Source organism: Hordeum vulgare, chromosome 5H (genome assembly GCF_904849725.1).
Source record: "Hordeum vulgare subsp. vulgare chromosome 5H, MorexV3_pseudomolecules_assembly, whole genome shotgun sequence".
NCBI lineage: Eukaryota > Viridiplantae > Streptophyta > Magnoliopsida > Poales > Poaceae > Hordeum > Hordeum vulgare.
The window spans coordinates 220,567,796-220,588,779 of record NC_058522.1 but is presented as its reverse complement, the minus strand read 5'-3'; positions in this window follow the sequence as shown (position 1 = coordinate 220,588,779).

Here is a 20,984-nt window from a genome sequence, read left to right as displayed (position 1 = left end):
ATCACTTAATTTCCTCCGTAGTCAGACCCTTCTCTTCTACATGGTGATTGAATATATTGTCGTATTGTGTTATTCATGTTGTAGCTTGTGGAGAGTGTAAGACAATTCCATATACTCATCTCTTCTGTACATGTACTCGTCATGATACCTATTCTTCCAAATCGATGAGATGTGCTTCTATCCCTGTCGAGGCCCTCGAGCCAAAATAAGGATAGGATCACATCTTGGGTATTACAAGTTGGTATCAGAGTAGTACCGACCTAGGAGCCCCCTTGATTGATCGAATTTGGCCGAGTCGAGTCTAGTGAAAAACTATTTTGAGTCTTAGTTATATGAGAGAGTAGTATTCTTTTTACTCCTCTTCCCTACTCTCATGAGGTTAACGACTTAGGAATTTTAGTTCTACTCCTCTTCTCACTCAAATTTTATTAGGATCAACGGGTATTTTGGAATATATATGATGTCGATGTGACTTGATTTCTTCGAGGGAGTTGAGATCCAGGGATTCTTGAGCATGTCGTTAACATTTAGATTTCTTATTATCTCATTATGGAGGATGTTTGAAATTGCTTCAATACTAGTTGTGGATAGAGGAGTGTGGCCTCCCCAGTACTAGTGGAAAGAGTCCCGATGTACTGCCATACTTGGTATCGTTGTGACTACTAGGGTTCGAGATAGATGAGCTTTCGAGACTCCGTTTATGTGTTGACGGATGTGTTACATTGGAGCATAGTATCATGTTAGGAGTTGTTTGAAGTTTTGCTCCTTGTATCTGTGGACCCGATTGCATATCCAAAAAAATTTCGGGAGTTCTGATGTGGGAATTCAAGTAGTTACCTAGGGGTATCTTCCCATAGATGCATGATGTGAGGTTGGGGTTCGACATCTGGTGGATTCGTTTGTTCACGGTCTTTCTCAGAAAGAATAGTCTCGATATACTTCCTCGGATATGCTCCTTCAAGCCTTGTAGTTCGCTGCGCCTAGGTAGCATATTCAAGTGTCATTTGAATATGACACTCCAATGTAAGATCGAGCCCGTGCAAACCTTACCACGAAAATATCAAACAGAATACATGTCATATATTTGTTTCGGGCTTGTTTTGTAAGCCTCATCCTTTGTTTTGTTGTAGTATGGTGATTCGACTTGCTTCGATGTCAAGTGGTGATTTCGCATCTTTCCTAAACGGAGTTCTCACATTTCTTTGACATGAGAGCTGTCAATGCACGTGAATTCATGTGTCCCCTTGTATTTCTTCTTTTGCATGCATGTCATTTCATGCCCATCTCTTGGTGTGGAGACTTGTGATTTCATGTTTGTGTTTGTGTGATGTTGGATGTGTGGATGAGGTGGATGTAGATGGTAGTAGGTAGTACTTATAGTGTGCATAAGATTTCAAAACTTCTCCCTCTTATTATCTCAAGCTCATTTTCCACTTGTTCCTTTCCTGATTTAAAAATGCCCATGTTTTTGCATGTTTTGTGATGGATGTGGAGAGGTGGTATTGATGTTTTGAATGTGTGTTTAAAAGGTGCAAATAATTACAAAACAGATCAAACAATTGCTGTTTTGTAAATATTTATTTTCCCCAAATATTTATTTTCCATTTTATTCAAATAGGTCATAATTCCTTATGACCAGGGGTGTTTTTATCTTTATTTTGGAGCCAATAGTTTGGCCTGTGGCTTATTTTTTTCTTTCCTTGTTTTATTTAAATTAGAAAGCCAGGGATTTATTTCTTCTCTATCTGGCGCCACCCTATGGGCTTCCTCCCACAGGCCGGCCCACTCCCTCCTCTCTCTCGTGCAGTAGCCCAGGGTGCGTCCCTCTTCTTCCTCTTTCCAGCAGGGCACCTGGGGCCACTGTGAGCGTCCCATTCCTTTCCCCTCTCACTTTCCACCGGAGCTTTCTCGCGCACATGGCCGTGGCGCGTCCCTCTCCTCCTCGTTCCCCTATATAACCCCTTGGCATCCGTGCCAATGCCTAGGGTTCCTCCTCCTCCGCCACCACTTCTTCCCCATCTTCCTCTCTCTCTGTCGACGACCTCGGGTAAGAGGATCAACGCTTCCTCTCCAAGGCCTCGTCGAGCTCGCGAGATCTCCAGGGAACCCATTCCATGTGCAAGGACGGCAAGATCGTCCCTTCTTCCCCTGCTTCGTCGACGACCCCTTCCGCTCCAACAACCATCCCCGACGCGGATTCCTCCTCTTCTTCCCCTGCTACCTCTCCGACCAGGATCGACTTCTTCGTCCGTTGGGTGAGAAGAGACTTCCTCCCTCCTTCCCTGTCTTTGATCGAGCGTAGGATCCGTGGGTTGGCCCCGTGTTGTTCCCTGTCGCCGGAGCCACCATGTAGCATGGTCCCGTAGTTGTAGGCCTTCCGAGGGCACGTTAGGTGTAGGAATGGAACAGTGGGTGCCAGGGCATCCTTCCATCGACGAGCCATTGGCTGTTTTAGCTTGTGTCGCCGGCGATGTGGCTCCCCTATTCCGGCCACCATGGGTCAGTAGTGGATCCCGAAGGGGTTGCTCAAAAGAGCAGAGCCCCCTTCTCTATCAAGAGCCGATGCGTAGCGTAGTGGTAGTGTGTTGTTGTTGCCAGCTGTAGGTCGTGGGTTCGATTCCCCCTCGACCCCCCTTTTTGCAAATTATTTGCAGTACAGTAGCTTGGCAACAGCTGTGGAGTTATCCTATTGTATTCCACTGTTCTGTCGAGAGCCTGGTGCATAGTGCAGTGGTGTAGTTGCAGTGTTGTGGTTCCAGGGATACAGGGTTCGAACCCTCACCCCATATTTTTTTTGTTCTTTTCTTTTGTTTTACTTTTTTGTTTGCCTAAGCATGTGTGTATATTTGCTGTAGCTAGTAGGATGATTATGTGGCATTTATTTATGCCCTTAATCAGCATGTGTTACAAGTCATTGCTAGCTTGTAGTTTTTATTTACATGTGTAGGTTATGTAGTGTGTGTATGTGGGTTTGTTGCCATGCAAGTGTATGTATTGTGTGTGTGGGAGTGTGTGTGGTGATGTTAGATATGTGTGTGGTAGCACACGTTGTATGTGTCCATGTTTTAGGTGTAATGTTGTATGTGTGTGTGTGTGATGGCACACATACAAGTGGTGCATTGTGGTGCATCTGTGTGTGTGCATCTCACACACATGAACAAGAGTCATGTGCATGAGTGTGGTGCAAGCACCAAGGGTGATATGCTTGTGCCCCTCTTGTGCAACATGTGATGTGAGTGTGTGTGTGGGTTTTCCCCCTCACCTACCTTGTGAGATGTAGGAGCTCTTGTCATGATTTGTGTGTAGCTAGTGGTGGTGATTCTAGCAAGTGTAGGTGATTATATGCATGTGCTTGATGTGTGTGGTGTGTGGTGGTGTGCTAAGGCACATGAGCATGAGGTCTCCTGCTCATGTGCACCATTGATGTTGTGGACTTATGCATATGCTAGTGTAGGTGTTGTTCTAGTGAATAGCACATGTGATGATGCACTATTCACTATATGAGGTTCTATGTAGTTTTTTCTTTTCTAGTTGTGCTTATTTGTTTCAAGCAAGTGCATAGGTTTTATATATGTTTTTGGGGTAGAATCATCTCAGGAATCAGTTGATGAAGTCAGTTTTGCCTTTGGAACATTTTCTGGAGATGACTTATTTCAGTCTTGTTCTATGTTTGGAGCTTGATTCCATGAGATGTGGTGTGCACTAGAGGTTAATTCCTTGTTGTGTCATTAGAGGGTAACCCCCTCTATGGCATGTTGGTTTTGTTTCATGCTTAGGAACCCATATGTGCAAGTTGTGCCCATTCAAAGTAGCCATTCCAGATTTTCACTAAGTCTAAGAATCTGTTTATCTTTTCTGTTGTTCATTGGATGCTATTTTTATTTTGGGTAGCACCGGGATCGGAGAACGAGTACGTGGATTTAGGAGAGTACGTGCAGGACGAACAAGAGCAGTTCCAAGCTGAGGATATCACAGGCAAGATGATATGACCTTGATTCCACCTCTAGACTTGTTATGCTAGATTCACGTTTCCTTTGTCATATGCTCGCTGCCTACCACTGAAATAATTGCCTCCTGAATTGCCATGAAACCCAAACACTTATCCCTTCCTAGCAAATCTTGAATGGCTAAGTAGGCTTTGCTCAGCTACTAATGTTAGCGTTGCTAGTTGCAGGTGCTTTGTCTCATGTGATAACATGAGTTGATATCATTATGTTAAATCTGCTATTTAGTTATTGCACCTATATACTTGGTAAATAACGGAAGTCCTAGCCTTTTGCCGAGTGCTTTGTTCCGTTATTGTCACCATAGTTACCGGCTACCGGTGTTTGATTCCATAATGATCGCTCCTAACACGTTCAGGGTTGTTATGGGGACCCCCTCGATAAATCGCTAGTGTTAAGACTTGTCCGGCACGACCCAACATTGGTGTTAATTTGCTAATCACTTAATAATAATCTGCATAGCGAATGATTACCCAGAGGATCTTTAATCAACAACCCGGGCCAGTGCTCCTCGTTAGTCTTGGTCCAAACTAGTCTGCCTGCGGGGCCACCACAAGGAAACTTGAGGTTTGGTTCTCGTAGCTAGTTCCATCCATCGTGTCCTGAGACTGAGATACGCGGATCTTATCGGGGTCGTCGACACGAAAGGAGGTCCTGCTAGTCTTGTCTTACCTTAGCGATATATCTTGCGTATAGGAATCTCGATGAAGCTTTGGTTATCCCTAGAGTTGAGGTTTTCCTCTAAGGAATCCGACGAGATCACGAGATTCGTTATAGAGGATTACTTTGCGGCCCGTGTACATTTGTGATGGACTAGTTGGAGCACCCCTGGAGGATTTAATCTTTCGGAAAGCCGTGCCCGCGTTTATGTGGAAACTTGGAATATTTGTTAACATACGGATATAGATAACTTAAACATAAGCTAATAAAATTGCCAACTGTGTGTGTAACCGTGACTGTCCCCGTCGAAGACCTCTCTTCGATCGGGAACACAGTGGGGTTATGTTTGACGTAAGTAGGTGTTCAGGATCACTTAGTGATCAGCTAATCATCGGCCGCTAGAATAGACCACCTTCAATACATGTTCTAAGTATGTTAGCCACCATATAAAGCTTAGGATGCTCCAACCTAAATACTCCACCTTTCCAACCTAATAACTTGACTAGTTCTGGCACCGAGGTCATAGATTGCTGAGTCCCCGTGGCTCACAAATTCCTTCACAACACCAACAAGTTCAGGTACCCCCGAGACATGTGATCCCGACGGCACGCAGCTGGCGTGGCAGTATGATGAGGAGAACGACCGCCTGTACGTGAAATATCCAGAAAATTGAGGCGTGGTCGTGATCGTGGGCAAGCATGTAGGGTAGCATAGTCATTTCTCATGTTTTGTAGTCCGTAGCGGAACTACCTTGTTTGGATGCGTGATGTAACTCTGATAAATTTATGAGATGGCAATTGAATCCCTTATTGTCATTCTGTTGATATTATGTATGTGCTATGTTACCATGTTTGTGAAACGCTTAGATGCGCTTCTTTCCAATTCGGGGCCTCGTTCCCCAAATCGGAAAGGACCGCATCTTAGTCGTTACATCCTTCCTGCACCTACTACTATTACTCCACTTCAAGAGTGCTTCTATGCTTGCCTCTCTGTCTATTAAGTTCATGACAAATAGAGTAATGCTTGGAGAAGGATGACATGATGTAGACAAAGTAAACTCAACCAATATGAATAAACCCCATCATTTTATCATTAGTAACAATAACACAAAGACGTATCTTGCCCTCTTGTGTTAGTGGGATATAGAAACCCGTCAGGTTGAACCAACTACAACACAACCCTCTCACTGAAGAACTATCAAGCTACTTGGCCAACACAATTTAATATATCAAAGAGATTTACGAAGCTATGATAATCATGCAATTAAGAATCATAATAAATTCATAGAAGACTCAAATATGTTTCATCAATAATCTGCACATAAACCCACAATTCATTAGATCCCGACAAATGCACCATACAAAAGTCTTACATCAGAAGGATCAAAGCGAAGATGTGATGACCATTGTATTGAAGATCAAGAGAGAGACAGAGATAGACATCTAGGTATTAACTACACACTTTGTAGGTCTATGGTGAACTACTCACACATCATCACGAGGGCAGCAAGGTTGATGAAGAGGCCCTCCGTGATTGATCCCCCCTCCGGCAGGGAGCCGGAATGAAGCTCCGAATGGGCTCATCGCGAAACAGGGAGTTGTAGTAGTGGAAAAGGTGTTGCATGGTCTTCTTTAGTGTTTTTGAATATATGTGAATTTGTAGGCTAGATAACGCGGGTAGGAGGGCCACCAGGGAGGGACAAGCTATCAGGGCGCGCCAATCCCCCTCGCCGCGCCTTCTTTGACTAGTGCCTCACTCATGTGGCCTCTAGTCTTCTCTCGAGGCTTCCATGTTTTCTTTTGGTCCAGCAAAAAACAGAAAAATGTTTTGGAGCAATTGGACTTCATTTGGTACTGTAAACCTGAAAAGTAAAAAACATGTAGAAAATAGCAACTTCAACTATGAACTGGGTCAATAGGTTAGTGCTCAAAAATAATATAAACTAGGAAATTATTACTCAAGTGTCCTAGAATGATAGTATAATAGCATGGAAAAATCAACAATTATAGATACGTTGGAGACGTATCAAGCATCCTCAAGCTTAATTCCTCCTTGTCCTGGAGTTGGTAAATGATAAAAACAGAATTTTTGATGTGGCATGCTACCCAATATGTAATATTTTGCATGTATTTCATTGAGAAACAATGAATTAACAAACATCAACATAGAAATACTTATAAGCACAAGCAACAAAATCATCAATCTTTGAAAGTAGAAGATCCTAAAAGAATGTTTACCCCATTCACATTATCATATTAGCAAGGCATGGCTCCCAACAAGATCTTGCTTTATAGCCATTAAAATAGGCCCATGATAATAATGATGCTCACATGAAAGACAAGAATTAAAGAACCAAGGGAGCATCATATAGCATGTGACATACTCATATAAGTCTAACATTCTTCCTATGAATACACATTTTATAGGAAAATAAATTATCAATACAAGAAATATCTAGCATATGCAAATAGGAAGAAGGAAGCATTGATAATTTCAACACGAAGAGAGGTAAGTGGGTAACATGAAAATTCCTATAACCATATTTCCCTATCTCATAATAATTACATGTAAGATCATAATCAAATTCAACAATATATACCATATAAAATACTGTCTTCATGATCCACATGTATAAAAGTTTTATTATCTTCCAAGATAGTGGGATTAACGGCACCTAAAGACAAGACAGCTCCAAACCCACTTCTAATAGCATTGCAAATATCATTACCGATAATAGATTCATTATGAAGCATGGAATTATCAAGCTCACAAGAAACATCATGCTTATCACCCCAATCATGATCATTAGCACAATTGATATTCATAGAATTTATACTAACAACTTGGCAATCATGCTTTTCATTCAAGGAAATATCATGAATCACTTTATGAATTTCACAACTTTCAAATTCACGATTTTCATGCAAGACCTAATAAAGATAATCTAGTGCACTTAACTCACTAGAAATTGGTTCAACATATGTAGGATCCGAAGTATGTCTAGAGAGGGGTGATTAGACTACTTGAAAAAATAAAAACTTAGCCTTTTCCCAATTTTAGTCATGGGCCGGTTTTAGTAATTATGATTAGTCAAGTTACCCTACACATGCATATCTAAGAGTATAGCAGTGGAATTTAAAGACATGCAAATGTAATGTACAAGATAGAGAAGAAAGATCAAACGCAAAGGTAAACATGGTGATTTTCGTCGAGGTTCCGATAGGTGGTGCTATCATACGTCAACATTAGTGCAGACTTCAACCCACAAAGGGTAACGGTTATGGGAGTCCACGGAGGGCTCCACCCACAAGGGGTCCATGAAGAAGCTGCCTTGTCTATTCCACCATGGCTTACATCCACATAGGACTAGCCTCACTCAAAGTAGATCTTCACGAAGTAGGCGATCTCCTTGCCCGTACAAACTTATTGGTTCAACTCCAAAACACAAAGTAGGAGGCACCCAAGCAACACTTAACCAATCTAGGAGTCACCACCCTCCAAAAGGTAATAGATGCGGTAGAACGATTAACTTCTTGCTCTTTTTCTTCAAAATATAGTCTCCTTAACACTCAATCACTCTCTTGTAGATTTCACATGGGTAGGAGGTATTCATTCTATGGAAAACAACTTGGGGAGGCTAGAGATCAAGTAGTTGGATTGAAATATCCTGATATCAACATATGCATAGGTGGCTCTCTCTCTCAGAAAAATGGATGTGGCAAGTGGGTGTGTGTTCTAAGCGCTTCCGCTGCGAATGAGAGGAGGTGGATGGGTATATATAGGCATCCCCCAAAATCCAACCATTACAACATTATTGCCCAACTCAGTGACACCGAAATGATTCTCGGTGGTACCGAGTTGCACTAAATGTGGCAACTTTTAAATTCTTGGTGAGACCGATATATAAATATCGTGCTATTGATTTGATGACCTAGGGCAGTTTCCAATTATCTATGAGACCGAATTCAAAGTCGGAAATTGTGACTCTTTAAATCTGCTCAACAGTAATTGGTCACATGATTTTCGGTGGCACCGATATGAAACTTGGTGGTACCGATATATTAGGGTTTGGCAAAGGACCTGCCACTGTTAAAATCGGTAGGCCAGAGTGGGAAAAGTTGGTGGCACCGATTTTGCTGTTTTGTCTTGGGACAAAGATTTTCGTGGGAGAATGACTGAATATTTTTGGTGGCTATCTCTAAGCACTTGAGCAAACAATTTATCATAATACCTCACCCCCGTTTAATACTATTGGCTTTCCTATGGACTCAAAGTAATTTCTCACAAATGTAAAATGTAGAGTCCTCTTGCTTGAAGCTTGAGCCAATCCTATTCCTTTCCTTGCATCAAGGGGTTTCTCCTCACAATCCTTTGGCCAATGCATCTTTGAACTTTTCTGAAATATACTTGGATAAGATAATTAGTTCAGTGATACATATGTTGTGATTAATTACCAAAACTCCCTTAGGGAGCAATTGTGCTTTCAATCTTCCCTTTTTTGGTAATTGATGACAACATATAGATCAAAGCATCGACAAAAGATATAATGAATGATTAGCATCATCGCTTTGAGAAGTATGTGAAAAGTAAGAGGTCCCCCTAGATTTATGCATTATTTTAATTTGTGTTTGAATGCAAATGCATAATCGATTAGGATCATGGGTCACTCTTCCATGTCACATAAATCTTGGTGGTGCGCATCAATGATATGAATGAATAGTAATGCACATAACACCAAACAAATAAGTGATTTATCATCATGTAGACAGCTCAAAGGTCTAACGTAGTAACATCAGCAATCAAAGGGTATGATCAAACATAGCGAAGTTGATGGACATTAAAAGACCAAAATTTGTAAACCCAAATGAGAGCAAATAAAATGCAAAAGCTCTCTTTCTCAAAGCCGTAATTGATCTATACACTTCTCCCCCTTTGGCAACAAGTTACTAAAAAGTTCAAAGGTCTAGAACTAATCGTCTCCCTGGGCTAGATTTCCTATGGTGGCATTCGATGGAGTGAGCGTCGACGAAGGCTTCTACGGATGTCCCTGGAGCTGGAGGTGTAGACACTAGAGGTGCAGGAGCTAGAGTTGAAGCTGAAGGTGTTGAAGCTTGAGGTGATGAAGTTGGTCTAGATTACGGAACTAGCACAGCTACTGACCTAGTCTAGGTCGTGAACTGAGTAGTCATGGAAAGAGGCGACTCTTCATCATCATTTATGGAGTGGGGAATCTGCACAGAATCAACTTCATGCTGGAACTGCTAAACACTGGTAGTCAACTTTGTCACCTTAACATCCAGGTCATGGAATTTTGTCTCCAGGATCCTCTCAAGGCTCTTCTGGTTCAGCAAGATCTTTGAAATTTTCTTCTCCATCCCTTGGATGGTGCTGACAAGAAGACATCTACTCCTCTCTAGTCCTGAATTGTGGAGCTGGTGCTGGAGTATTCCTAACTACCTCTGCTTCTGCTGCCTATGCTGCCTCACGCGTTGAAGCTGAGCTAGGATGGTTGGGGTCCATCACAACTTCATTATCCTTGAAGTCTGGCTGAAGTGGCAGGTGCGGACGATCAACTTGAAACGCATGCTTGCCAATCTTGGCATTCATGAGCATATGAATATTAGGCGCATACCCACAAGATCTCTTATCATCTGCAGTAGTCCTCCTGAGAGTCTCTACTATCAAGTCCATCACTCTGAACCGGGTGTGGGTGCCTAAGTGGTGCAACATGTTAATGGAATAACCTCTGATCATCTTATCATCTCCCGACTTAAGCATCAGGGCGTGTGTCAAAATGGTGTTCGTAGTAGGTATTCCTTCTTATAGAATGAAAGCACAATTGCTCCCTAACGTGGTTTTGATAATTGATCACATCATATGCATCATTGGACTAAAGATCTTATTCAATTATATTTCAGATAAGTTCAAAGATGCCTTGGCTATAGGATTGTGAGGAAAAGCCCATTAATGCAAGGAAAGGAATAAGATTGACTCAGGCTTCAAGCAAGAAGACTCTAAATTTTAAATTTGTGAGAAATCACATTTAGTCCATAGGAAATACAATACTATTAAGAGGGGTGAGGTAATTAATGAATTGGTTTCTCAAGTGCTTAGAGGTAGCCACCAAAAATACTCAGTCATTCTCCCACAAAATATCTCTGTCCAAAGCTATACCACCAAAATCGGTGCCACCAACTATTTCCACTCTGCCCTACCCATTTTCCACCACACAAATCCTATACCGAACCCTACAATCTTGGTACCACCAACATTCACAGCGGTGCCACCGAGTTTAAGTGACCAAGTTTCTATTGAGAAGATTTCAAGAATCGTATTTTCTGAGTTTGAAATCGGTCTCACTGAGATTTGGAAACTGGTCTAGGCCATCGTATCGGTAGCACCGAGATTCATATATCGGTCTCACAAAGAAATCAAAAGTTGCCACATTTAGTGCAACTCGGTACCATCGAGATTGTTTTCGGTGTTACCGAGTTGGGCAATAATGTTGTAACTTTTGGATTTTGGGAGATGCCTATATATACCCCCATCCACCTCCTCTCATTAGAAGAGGAAGCACTTAGAGCACACTTATACTTGCCACATCCATTTTCTCAGAGAGATCCACCTAGTCATGTGTTCAGATCGAGAGATTCCAAGTTTCTTTCCACAAGATCAATCTCTCCTACCCATGCCAAATCTATGAGAGAGTGATTGGGTGTTGAGGAGACTATCTTTTGAAAAACAAGAGCAAGGAGTTCATTGTTCTACCGCATCTATTACCTGTTGGAGAGTGGTGCCTCCTAGATTGGTTAGGTGTCTATTGGGAGCCTCCTACTTTGTGTTGTGGAGTTGAACCAAGAAGTTTGTAAGGGCAAGGAAATCTCCTACTTCGTCAAGATCTAGCATGAGTGAGGATAGTCCTGTGTGGACGGAAGCCGTGGTGGAATAGACAAGGACGCTTCTTCGCAGACCCCTTGTGGGTGGAGACCTCCATGGACTCCCGCAGTCGTTACCCTTCGTGGGTTGAAGTCTCGAATAACATGGATGTACGATAGCACCACCTATCGGAACCATGCCAAAAATCACCATGTCAACCTTTGCGTTTGATCTTCCGGCCTTACCCTCTACATTACATTTGCATGTCTTTACTTTCCGTTGATATACTCTTAGATATGCATTTGTAGGGTGAACTTGACTAGTCGTAGTTGTTAAAACTGGCCCTCAACGAAAATTAGGAAAACGCTATGTTTTTATCTTGTCAAGTTGTCTAATCACCCCCCTCTAGAAATACTTTCAATCCTACAAGTGGTATCAGAGATTTTGTCTCCATTGCATTGGTTTCACAAACTAGGAGAGTATGGCATCTAGTGAGAGAAATTATCACCATACAGGTCCATATTTCGATGGTACAAACTTTTCTAGTTGGAAGCATAAGATGAAAATGCATATGCTTGGTCATAATCATGCCATTTGGGATAATGTTCGTGTTGGCGTACATGGTGATTTCTTTAGAGAAGGAAGAGAACTGGATCGTTATGTGACAGTGAATGAGGAGAAAATATTGCAGTACAATTCTCAAGCCTGTGATATCCTGTTCAACTGCTTCTCTCCCGAAGAATTCAACAAAATTAGCTGCCTTGAGAATGCAAAGGAAATTTGGGATACTTCAATTGATATGCACGAAGGTACTAATTATTTCACGAAATCTAATTTGTATGTGCTTCAAAGTCAGCTTGACAAGTCCAAGATTAAGGATGGTGAAGAAGTTGTTGAGATGTACTCTAGGCTAGCTCTCATCACAAATTAAATTGCCGGCTTAGGAAGTGAAGAGATGGCCGACAAATTCATCATCAAGATTTTTGCTCATGAAATGTCACTCAAGGACAAAGATGAGTTGCACAACAAGTCAAGCGGTACTTACGAAGCTTCAAGTTATACTCCCGCTACTTCAAACGACAACCTTGTTACCAACGAAGGGATCAGCATCATGGACAGAAAATTCAACAAGTTCTACAATAGTAGAAACAAAGAGAGAAGATCAAGTTCAATATATGATGAGAAGCATTTGTCTAGTCGTGATTTAAACTACTACAACTATGGAAAGGCCGGACACAATTCCAATGTGTGCTCGGCTCCCCACAAAAGAAGAGAAGAGTCACCTAGAAGACGAAGCTCAAGAGATGAATCACCTCATAAAGAGAGAAGGAGTAAAGATGATCATTATGAACGAAGACACTCCAGGAGAGGAAAGGAATTTGAGAAGAAGGACAAGTACACCAAGAGCCGCTAAAGAAGAAGACACCAACCTCACGATGGTGTGGGTTTCCGGCTCCTAGTCTGACAACCAATCTGACATAAGCTACCACTGCAACTCTGACTATAGTCAAGATGAAGGTGTTGCCGGTCTTGCGCTCGTTTCCTCCAACTCCTACGACTTATTTGATTCACCAAATAAAGAGATTGGAAACTGCTTCATGGAAAAATTCCCCAAGGGATCACACCCCGAGTACTTTGACTTTGGTAGAGACGAGGACAACTTGTTAGGGAAGATGACTTGCTCTTTGATAAGACTAGTGATAACCTTGAAAATACTTTAAAATAATCATGCTAGTGAATAGAAATCGAATGACGATTATTAGAAAGAGATTGAACGACTAACAAAGAATTTAAACACTCTTAAGTTAGCTCATGAAACTACTCTAGAAGATCATAGAGAGCTTTCAAGAACTCATGAGAAGTTACGCTTCGAGAAGCTAAATTTAGAGCAAGAGCATGAACTTCTAAAACAAATCAATGATGATCTTAGAAAGAAGAGTTCTTATTATCTAGACAAATGATTACTATTGTCAACTTTTGTTCCAACAAGTTAAACCAAACAACACTAGTAACAGAGGCAGGAAAGTTTCTTCATCTAGTGACAACAATGCTAAAGTTAGATCAAATTATGTTGTTGCTAGTTGCTCTCTTGATTCCACTAATGATTCTCTTAGCCAAGTGACACTTGAGCAAGCAAACGATTTATTGAAAGGAATTATAGAGAGAGGTGTCTTCAAGAGTCTTGCCGAAAGTAAGCAATTCTAGGAAATTGTGCGCAAGAAAGGAGGACATCGAAAGAAGCAAGGTGTTGACTACTTCAATGTCAACGGGGATATTTGGGAAGAAGGTCCATATACCATTCCGAAGTTTGTTCCTCAAGAGGATAAGTATGATCCTACTCCTCCCAAGGAAACAAGCTTTCAAGATGACCTTCCACCACAAGACCACAAGGGCAAGGGAAAGCTACAAGAGGATATTGAATCATTTGAGGAAGAACCACAAGCCAAGATCGAGTGGGTTCCCAAGGACTCTTCTAGCACTACCTCATCTAATGCTACCACAACTCTAAGGATGCTCATCAAGTTCATGTGGGTTTCCAAGAGGAAGAACTAGAATGTTCTTGAGGGGTGACTCCGCCAATGAAATTCACACTTATTCATTTTGGCAAGAACCATATGCAATCAGTTGCAACCATATGCATTAGTTCAGGATTCACACATTCCCTCAAACGTAAGCAAGGAAGAAGGTAATTGATGCATCTTTGGACATCACCTCCCATGTATTTCATTCTATATCCATAGATATCCTTGCATATGTTCATTGTGCTTTGGGAGTAACCCATGTAGGTGACAAGAGTAAGAAACAACTAGGATTGCTCCCAACTCAAGATGATCTTCATCAACAATGAGAATCCATCACTACTACACCTACTTGAAGTCTCCTACGACAAAATCCAAGGTTAGTTTATCCCTCTTAGGGGGCATGTCACATCTAGGGGGAGCTTTACTCCAAGACTTGAGTATAAGCATCTCCTTACCAATATGAATACATTAATGCTTTATGTAGAAGTGGTAACCCGATTTGTTTTTAATCGATGAGTATGACCTATGATAAAGTATTCTTACTTGGCTCCTATGTCAATATACGCATATATAGATGACTTCGTCATCGCCAAAGTGCTTGATAGATACTAGATTGTTTCGGCATGTTCACCATGTTTTATTTGACATCTTATTGTGTGAGCATGTTGGTATGCATATTTGTTCATTCGAGGATATCCAATTGTTGTTATTTGGATTTATATTTATTTTGGCCAATTGGATATACAAGAACTCCTAAGTGCCTTTCTATAGCTATCTACGATTTCACGTCTCAAATTCTATTCATGCCATATCACAAAATTTAAGCAAGCACTTTAGGGACACTATGTGAGGAGAACTCGGAGATCCATCTCGACAAGGGCTGAATTTCAAAACCTCCCAAACCGCATCTCGGTGTGAGTAACCTCAAAATCTCGGTCCTAGCAAAACCTAGGTTTGATCAGGTTTTCCCATCTTGGTACCATCGAGTTGTTCTCTTTGGCCGCACCAGGTTTATCTGTCAGCTCACAGTTAAGGAACCCGACAGCGCCGAAAACTACATCTCGGTGTCACTCACCGCTAGGGGGTACAAATATCCCGCGGACCCGACGATTGAAAGAACTCTTCAAGTGTCGCCTCCTGCACCTCCTCGTTGTCGCGCCCTAGTCCCCTAGACTTTGCACTGATCTCCCGTGCACCCTCATAACTAGAGACTTTGTCCTCGATGGCAATCTTCACCGTCATCGTCGCCGTAGAGGATTCACCATCAAGTTAGCATATGAATCCGGCCCGTATTCGTGCTCCAAAATCTAATTTTTGCGCAAATAGGTCTTGAGATATTTGACCACTTCTGCACTAATTCCATCCGGAAGAAAGTTCCCGTAGTGTATAAAACAATTGAAATTTTAGGGTTAGTAGTCCGTAGAACTGAATCTCGGTGTCATTGATTGACAAAAGTCGGTCTTACCGATTTGGTTTTAGGGTTACTCAGAATGTTCTTGGTGGAACCGGGTTCTCCTTTTTGGTGAAACCAAAAAGGGTGACAAGTTTGTGTTAATGAGAATGCTAGTCTCGGTGGCTCCGAAATTTTTGACTTCGTGGAACCAAAATCCCCTTTTGCTGAATATTAAACCTAATTTTTCAGAGTTCAAACTTCTCCAAAGTTCTGATTTTTGTCATGCTCATCCCTTCCAGTTCTTCAATATCTCTTCATAGGGTCTGCTTTGTCCGCTTGGCTGATTTGTCAGCATGTCTGGATCAGAGGATAATTAGAACAACTCCAGTCCTGACATGGACTCACGCACTAGTCCTGAGAAGACACCTTCTGACCTAGGAACACCTAGATCCCGTGGCTTGCCCAAGGCGTCTACCAGGTCCATAAGGAAGATCAATTATGACAAAGAAGATGTTGACTTTATACCTGAAGGATCTGTTCCCCGGAAGCAGAAGGAGAAGACCATAGTGAGGAAGAGTGTGAGGAAGGAATATGTGAGACCCGCTGACATTAAAGATCGAGAAGCTAGGCTTGCAAAGAAGCTAGGTCAAAAGAGATACAGGAAGAGAATTGTCCATGATGTTGGTAGGCAATCCTCAATGTATGAAGATCGAGCAGAAGTTGCTGATGATGAGGAGGAAGAAATTCCAGCTGAGGTCTCTCCTCTTAAGAAGAAAAGGTTGATGGATGCTGCTATGCCTAAGAAGACCGCCACCAAGCCTTCAGCACCTAAGTCTAAGAAGTTGGTAGCTCACAATAGGACTACAAAAGATATTCCTATAGCGGAGAAGAATAAAGGATGTGCGTCCAGAGAATTCATTGCAGAGGAAGAAGAGGACCCCCCCCCCTATTCTAATGAAGCGGAGAGCTCATCTGCCATCTCATGATGCTTCTCATCCAGCTACTGACGACATGAAAAAGAGAAGAGATCAAGGACTGAGGAGGTGGATTTCAGTTCATCCACATGCTGTGAGAAGGAGAACTGTTGTTGATCCCCATTTTTACAGAAAGGAGCAACAATATTTCTATGAGACAGTGTTTCTTTATAAGAGTCCAGCAGTCGGCGACATGAAATATGTGGATTGGGAATATATCAAGGCCAATGAACATTATTTTCCCCATGTGAGAGAAAACTTCAGGATGGTTGATATTGAAGATTTTGTTGATAGAGAGATGACTTCTTGGAATGATGAGATGATCATGCAATACTATTTCACCGCTCACTTCTATTCTGATGGAAGGGTTGTATGGGTGATTAAAGGTCACCGGTATGAGTCTACAATTGATGAGTGGGCCACTAGCTCCAAAGGCACAAGAAGGAGAATTTTATGCGTATTCAGAACCCAAGATGAATCACAACTCCATGGCCAACATGTACAAGCCAGTGCCCCATAAGTATGTGTAGACGCGCAAGTTCAGTTGTGTCTATTTCTTGCAAGTAGGGATACCTACTACAAACACCATTATGAGATACACCCTGATGGCCAAATCAGGAGATGATAAGATAATCAGAGGTTATTCCATCAATATGTTGTATCATCTAGACACCCACACCCGATTCAGAGTGACGAACTTGATAGTTGAGACTATTGGGAGGACTGCTGCAGATCAAAAGATATCGTGTGGATATGCTCCATATATTCACATGCTCATCAATGCCAAAATTGGCAAGCATGCATATGTACTTGATCTTCCCCACCTACCACTTCAGCCAAGCCTTGAAGACAATGAAGTTGTGATGGACTCAAGCCATCCTAGCTCACCTACTGCTCGAGAGGCAGCAGAGGCACATGCTGCTAGGAATGCTCCAGCTCGAACCCCACACCTCAGAATGGGATGCGAGCAATTGTCACTGTTGGTCAGCACCATCCAAGGGATGGAGAAGAAAGTTTATGATATCTTGCTGAAATAGAAAAGCCTCGAGAGGATCGTGGAGACAAAATTCTATCACCTAGGTGTTAAGGTAACAAAGTTGACTACCACTGTTGAGCACCTCCAGCATGAAGTTAATTCAGTATATATATCCCACTCCAGCAGTGATGATGAAGTGTCGCCTCTTCCTAGTACTACTCAGTTCACGGCCCGACTAGGTAAGCAGTTGTGCCAGTTCCTGAAGCAAGACCATCTTCATCAGCTCAAGCTTTAGCACCTTCAGCTCATGGTCCTGCACCTCAAGTGTCTACACCTCCACCTCCAGGGACATATGTAGAATCCTTCGTCCATGCTCTTCTATCCACTCCATCATCAGCTGTCGGAGGACATCGAGCCTAGAGAGATGGTTAGTTATAGACCTTTGAAATTTTTGGTAAATTGTTACCAGAGGGGGAGAAGTGTATAGATCAAATAGGCTTCAAGAGGGAGAGCTTTGCATTTTATTTGCTCTCATTTTTTTCAACACTTTTGGTGTTTGAGAGTGTTTGGTCATATACTTTGTTTGATTGCTGGTACTATTATCACCTTTGAGATACCTACTTCATGATCATTCACTTGCTTGTTTGGTGTTATGTGCATTACTATGCATTCATATCATTCATGCGCACCACCAAGTTGTATGTGACATGGAAGAGTGACCAATGATCCAAATCAATTGTGCATTTGCATTCAAACATAAATTTAAAATATTGGACAAATTTAGGGGGAGCTCTTGCTTTTCACATACTTCACAAAGCATAGATCCTAATCATTGATTATATATTTTTTCGAAGTTTTGATCTATATGTTGTCATGAATTACCAAAAAGGAGGAGATTGAAAGCACAATTGCTCCCTAAGGTGGTTTTCATAATTGATCACAACATATGCAGCATTTTATTCAAGTATATTTCAGAAAAGTTCAAAAATGCTTTGGCTATATGATTGTGAGGAGAATCCCCTTTATGCAAGGAAAGGAATAGGATTGGCTCAAGGTTCAAGAAAGAATACTCGACATTTTGCATCTGGGAGAAATCACTTTGAATCCATCGTAAAGGCAAAACTATTAAAAGGGAGTGAGGTATTATGATGAATTGGTTGCTCATGTACTTCGAGGTAGCCACCAAAAATATTCAGTCATTCTCCCACAAAATATCTGTGTCCAAAGCTATACCAGCAAAATCGGTGCCACCTACTATTTCCACTCGGCCCTATGATTTTCCACCACGCAGTTTCATGCCCAACCCTACCATCTCGGTACCACCAACTTTCACATCGGTGCCACCGAGATTTAGTTACCAACTTTCTGTTGAGAAGATCTCAAGAATCAGAATTTCTGAGTTTGAAATTGTTCTCACCGAGATTAGGAGAAACTAGTCTAGGTCATCGTATCGTTATCACCGACATTCATATATCGGTCTCACCGAGCATTCAAAAGTTGCCACGTTGTTTGCAACTCGATACCACCAAGATTCTTTTCGGTCTCACCGAGTTGGGAAATAGTGTTATAACGGTTGGATTTTGGGAGATGCCTATATATACCCCATCCACCTCCTCTCATTCGAATAGGAAGCACTCAGAACCCACTTACACTGGCCAGATCCATTTTTCTGAGACAAAGCTGTTGGAATTATGCCTTGGAGGCAATAATAAATATAGTTATTGTTATAATTCCTGTATCAAGATAATCGTTTATTATCCATGCTATAATTGTATTGAATGAAGACTCATTTACATGTGTGGATACATAGACAAAATACCGTCCCTAGCAAGCCTCTAGTTGGCTAGCCAGTTGATCAAAGATAGTCAGTGTCTTCTGATTATGAACAAGGTGTTGTTGCTTGATAACTGGATCACGTCATTAGGAGAATCACATGATGGACTAGACCCAAACTAATAGACGTAGCATGTTGTTCGTGTCATTTTGTTGCTACTGTTTTTCTGCATGTCAAGTATTTATTCCTATGACCATGAGATCATATAACTCACTGACACCGGAGAAATGCTTTTTGTGTATCAAACGTCGCAACGTAACTGGGTGACTATAAAGATGCTCTACAGGTATCTCCGAAGGTGTTAGTTGAGTTAGTATGGATCAAGACTGGGATTTGTCACTCCGTGTGACGGAGAGGTATCTCGGGGCCCACTCGGTAATACAACATCACACGCAAGCCTTGCAAGCAATGTGACTTAGTGTAAGTTGCCGGATCTTGTATTACGGAACGAGTAAAGAGACTTGCCAGTAAACGAGATTGAAATAGGTATGCGGATACTGACGATCGAATCTCGGGCAAGTAACATACCGAAGGACAAAGGGAATGACATACGGGATTATATGAATCCTTGGCACTGAGGTTCAAACGATAAGATCTTCGTAGAATATGTAGGATCCAATATGGGCATCCAGGTCCCGCTATTGGATATTGACCGAGGAGTCTCTCTGGTCATGTCTACATAGCTCTCAAACACGCAGGGTCTGCACACTTAAGGTCCGACGTTGTTTTATACGTATTTGAGTTATATGGTTGGTTACCGAATGTTGTTCGGAGTCCCAGATGAGACCACGGACGTAACAAGGGTTTCCGGAATGGTCCGGAAACGAAGATTGATATATAGGATGACCTCATTTGATTACCGGAAGGTTTTCGGAGTTACCGGGAATGACGAATGGGTTCCGGGAGTTCACCGGGGGGGGCAACCCACCCCGGGGAAGCCCATAGGCCTTGAGGGTGGCACACCAGCCCTTAGTGGGCTGGTGGGACAACCCAAAAGGGCCCTATGCGCCTAGGAAAGAAAATCAAAGAGAAAAAAAAAGAGGAGGTGGGAAGGGAAGGAAGGACTCCCACCCACCAAACCAAGTCCAACTCGGTTTGGGGGGGGAGCCTTCCCCCTTGGACTCGGCCGACCCCCTTGGTGCTCCTTGAGCCCCAAGGCAAGGTCCCCTCCCTCCCACCTATATATACGGAGGTTTTAGGGCTGATTTGAGACGACTTTTCCACGGCAGCCCGACCACATACCTCCACGGTTTTTCCTCTAGATCGCGTTTCTGCGAAGCTCGGGCGGAGCCCTGCTGAGACAAGGTCATCACCAACCTCCGGAGCGCCGTCATGCTGCCAGAGAACTCTTCTACCTCTCCGTCTCTCTTGCTGGATCAAGAAGGCTGAGATCATCATCGAGCTGTACGTGTGCTGAACGCGGAGGTGCCGTCCGTTCGGTGCTAGATCGTGAGACTGATCGTGGGATTGTTCGCGGGGCGGATCGAGGGACGTGAGGACGTTCCACTACATCAACCGCGTTCACTAACGCTTCTGCTGTACGGTCTACAAGGGTACGTAGATCACACATCCCCTCTCGTAGATGGACATCACCATGATAGGTCTTCGTGCGCGTAGGAAAATTTTGTTTCCCATGCGACGTTCCCCAACAGTGGCATCATGAGCTAGGTTCATGCGTAGATGTCTTCTCGAGTAGAACACAAAAGTTTTGTGGGCGGTGATGTGCATTTTGCTGCCCTCCTTAG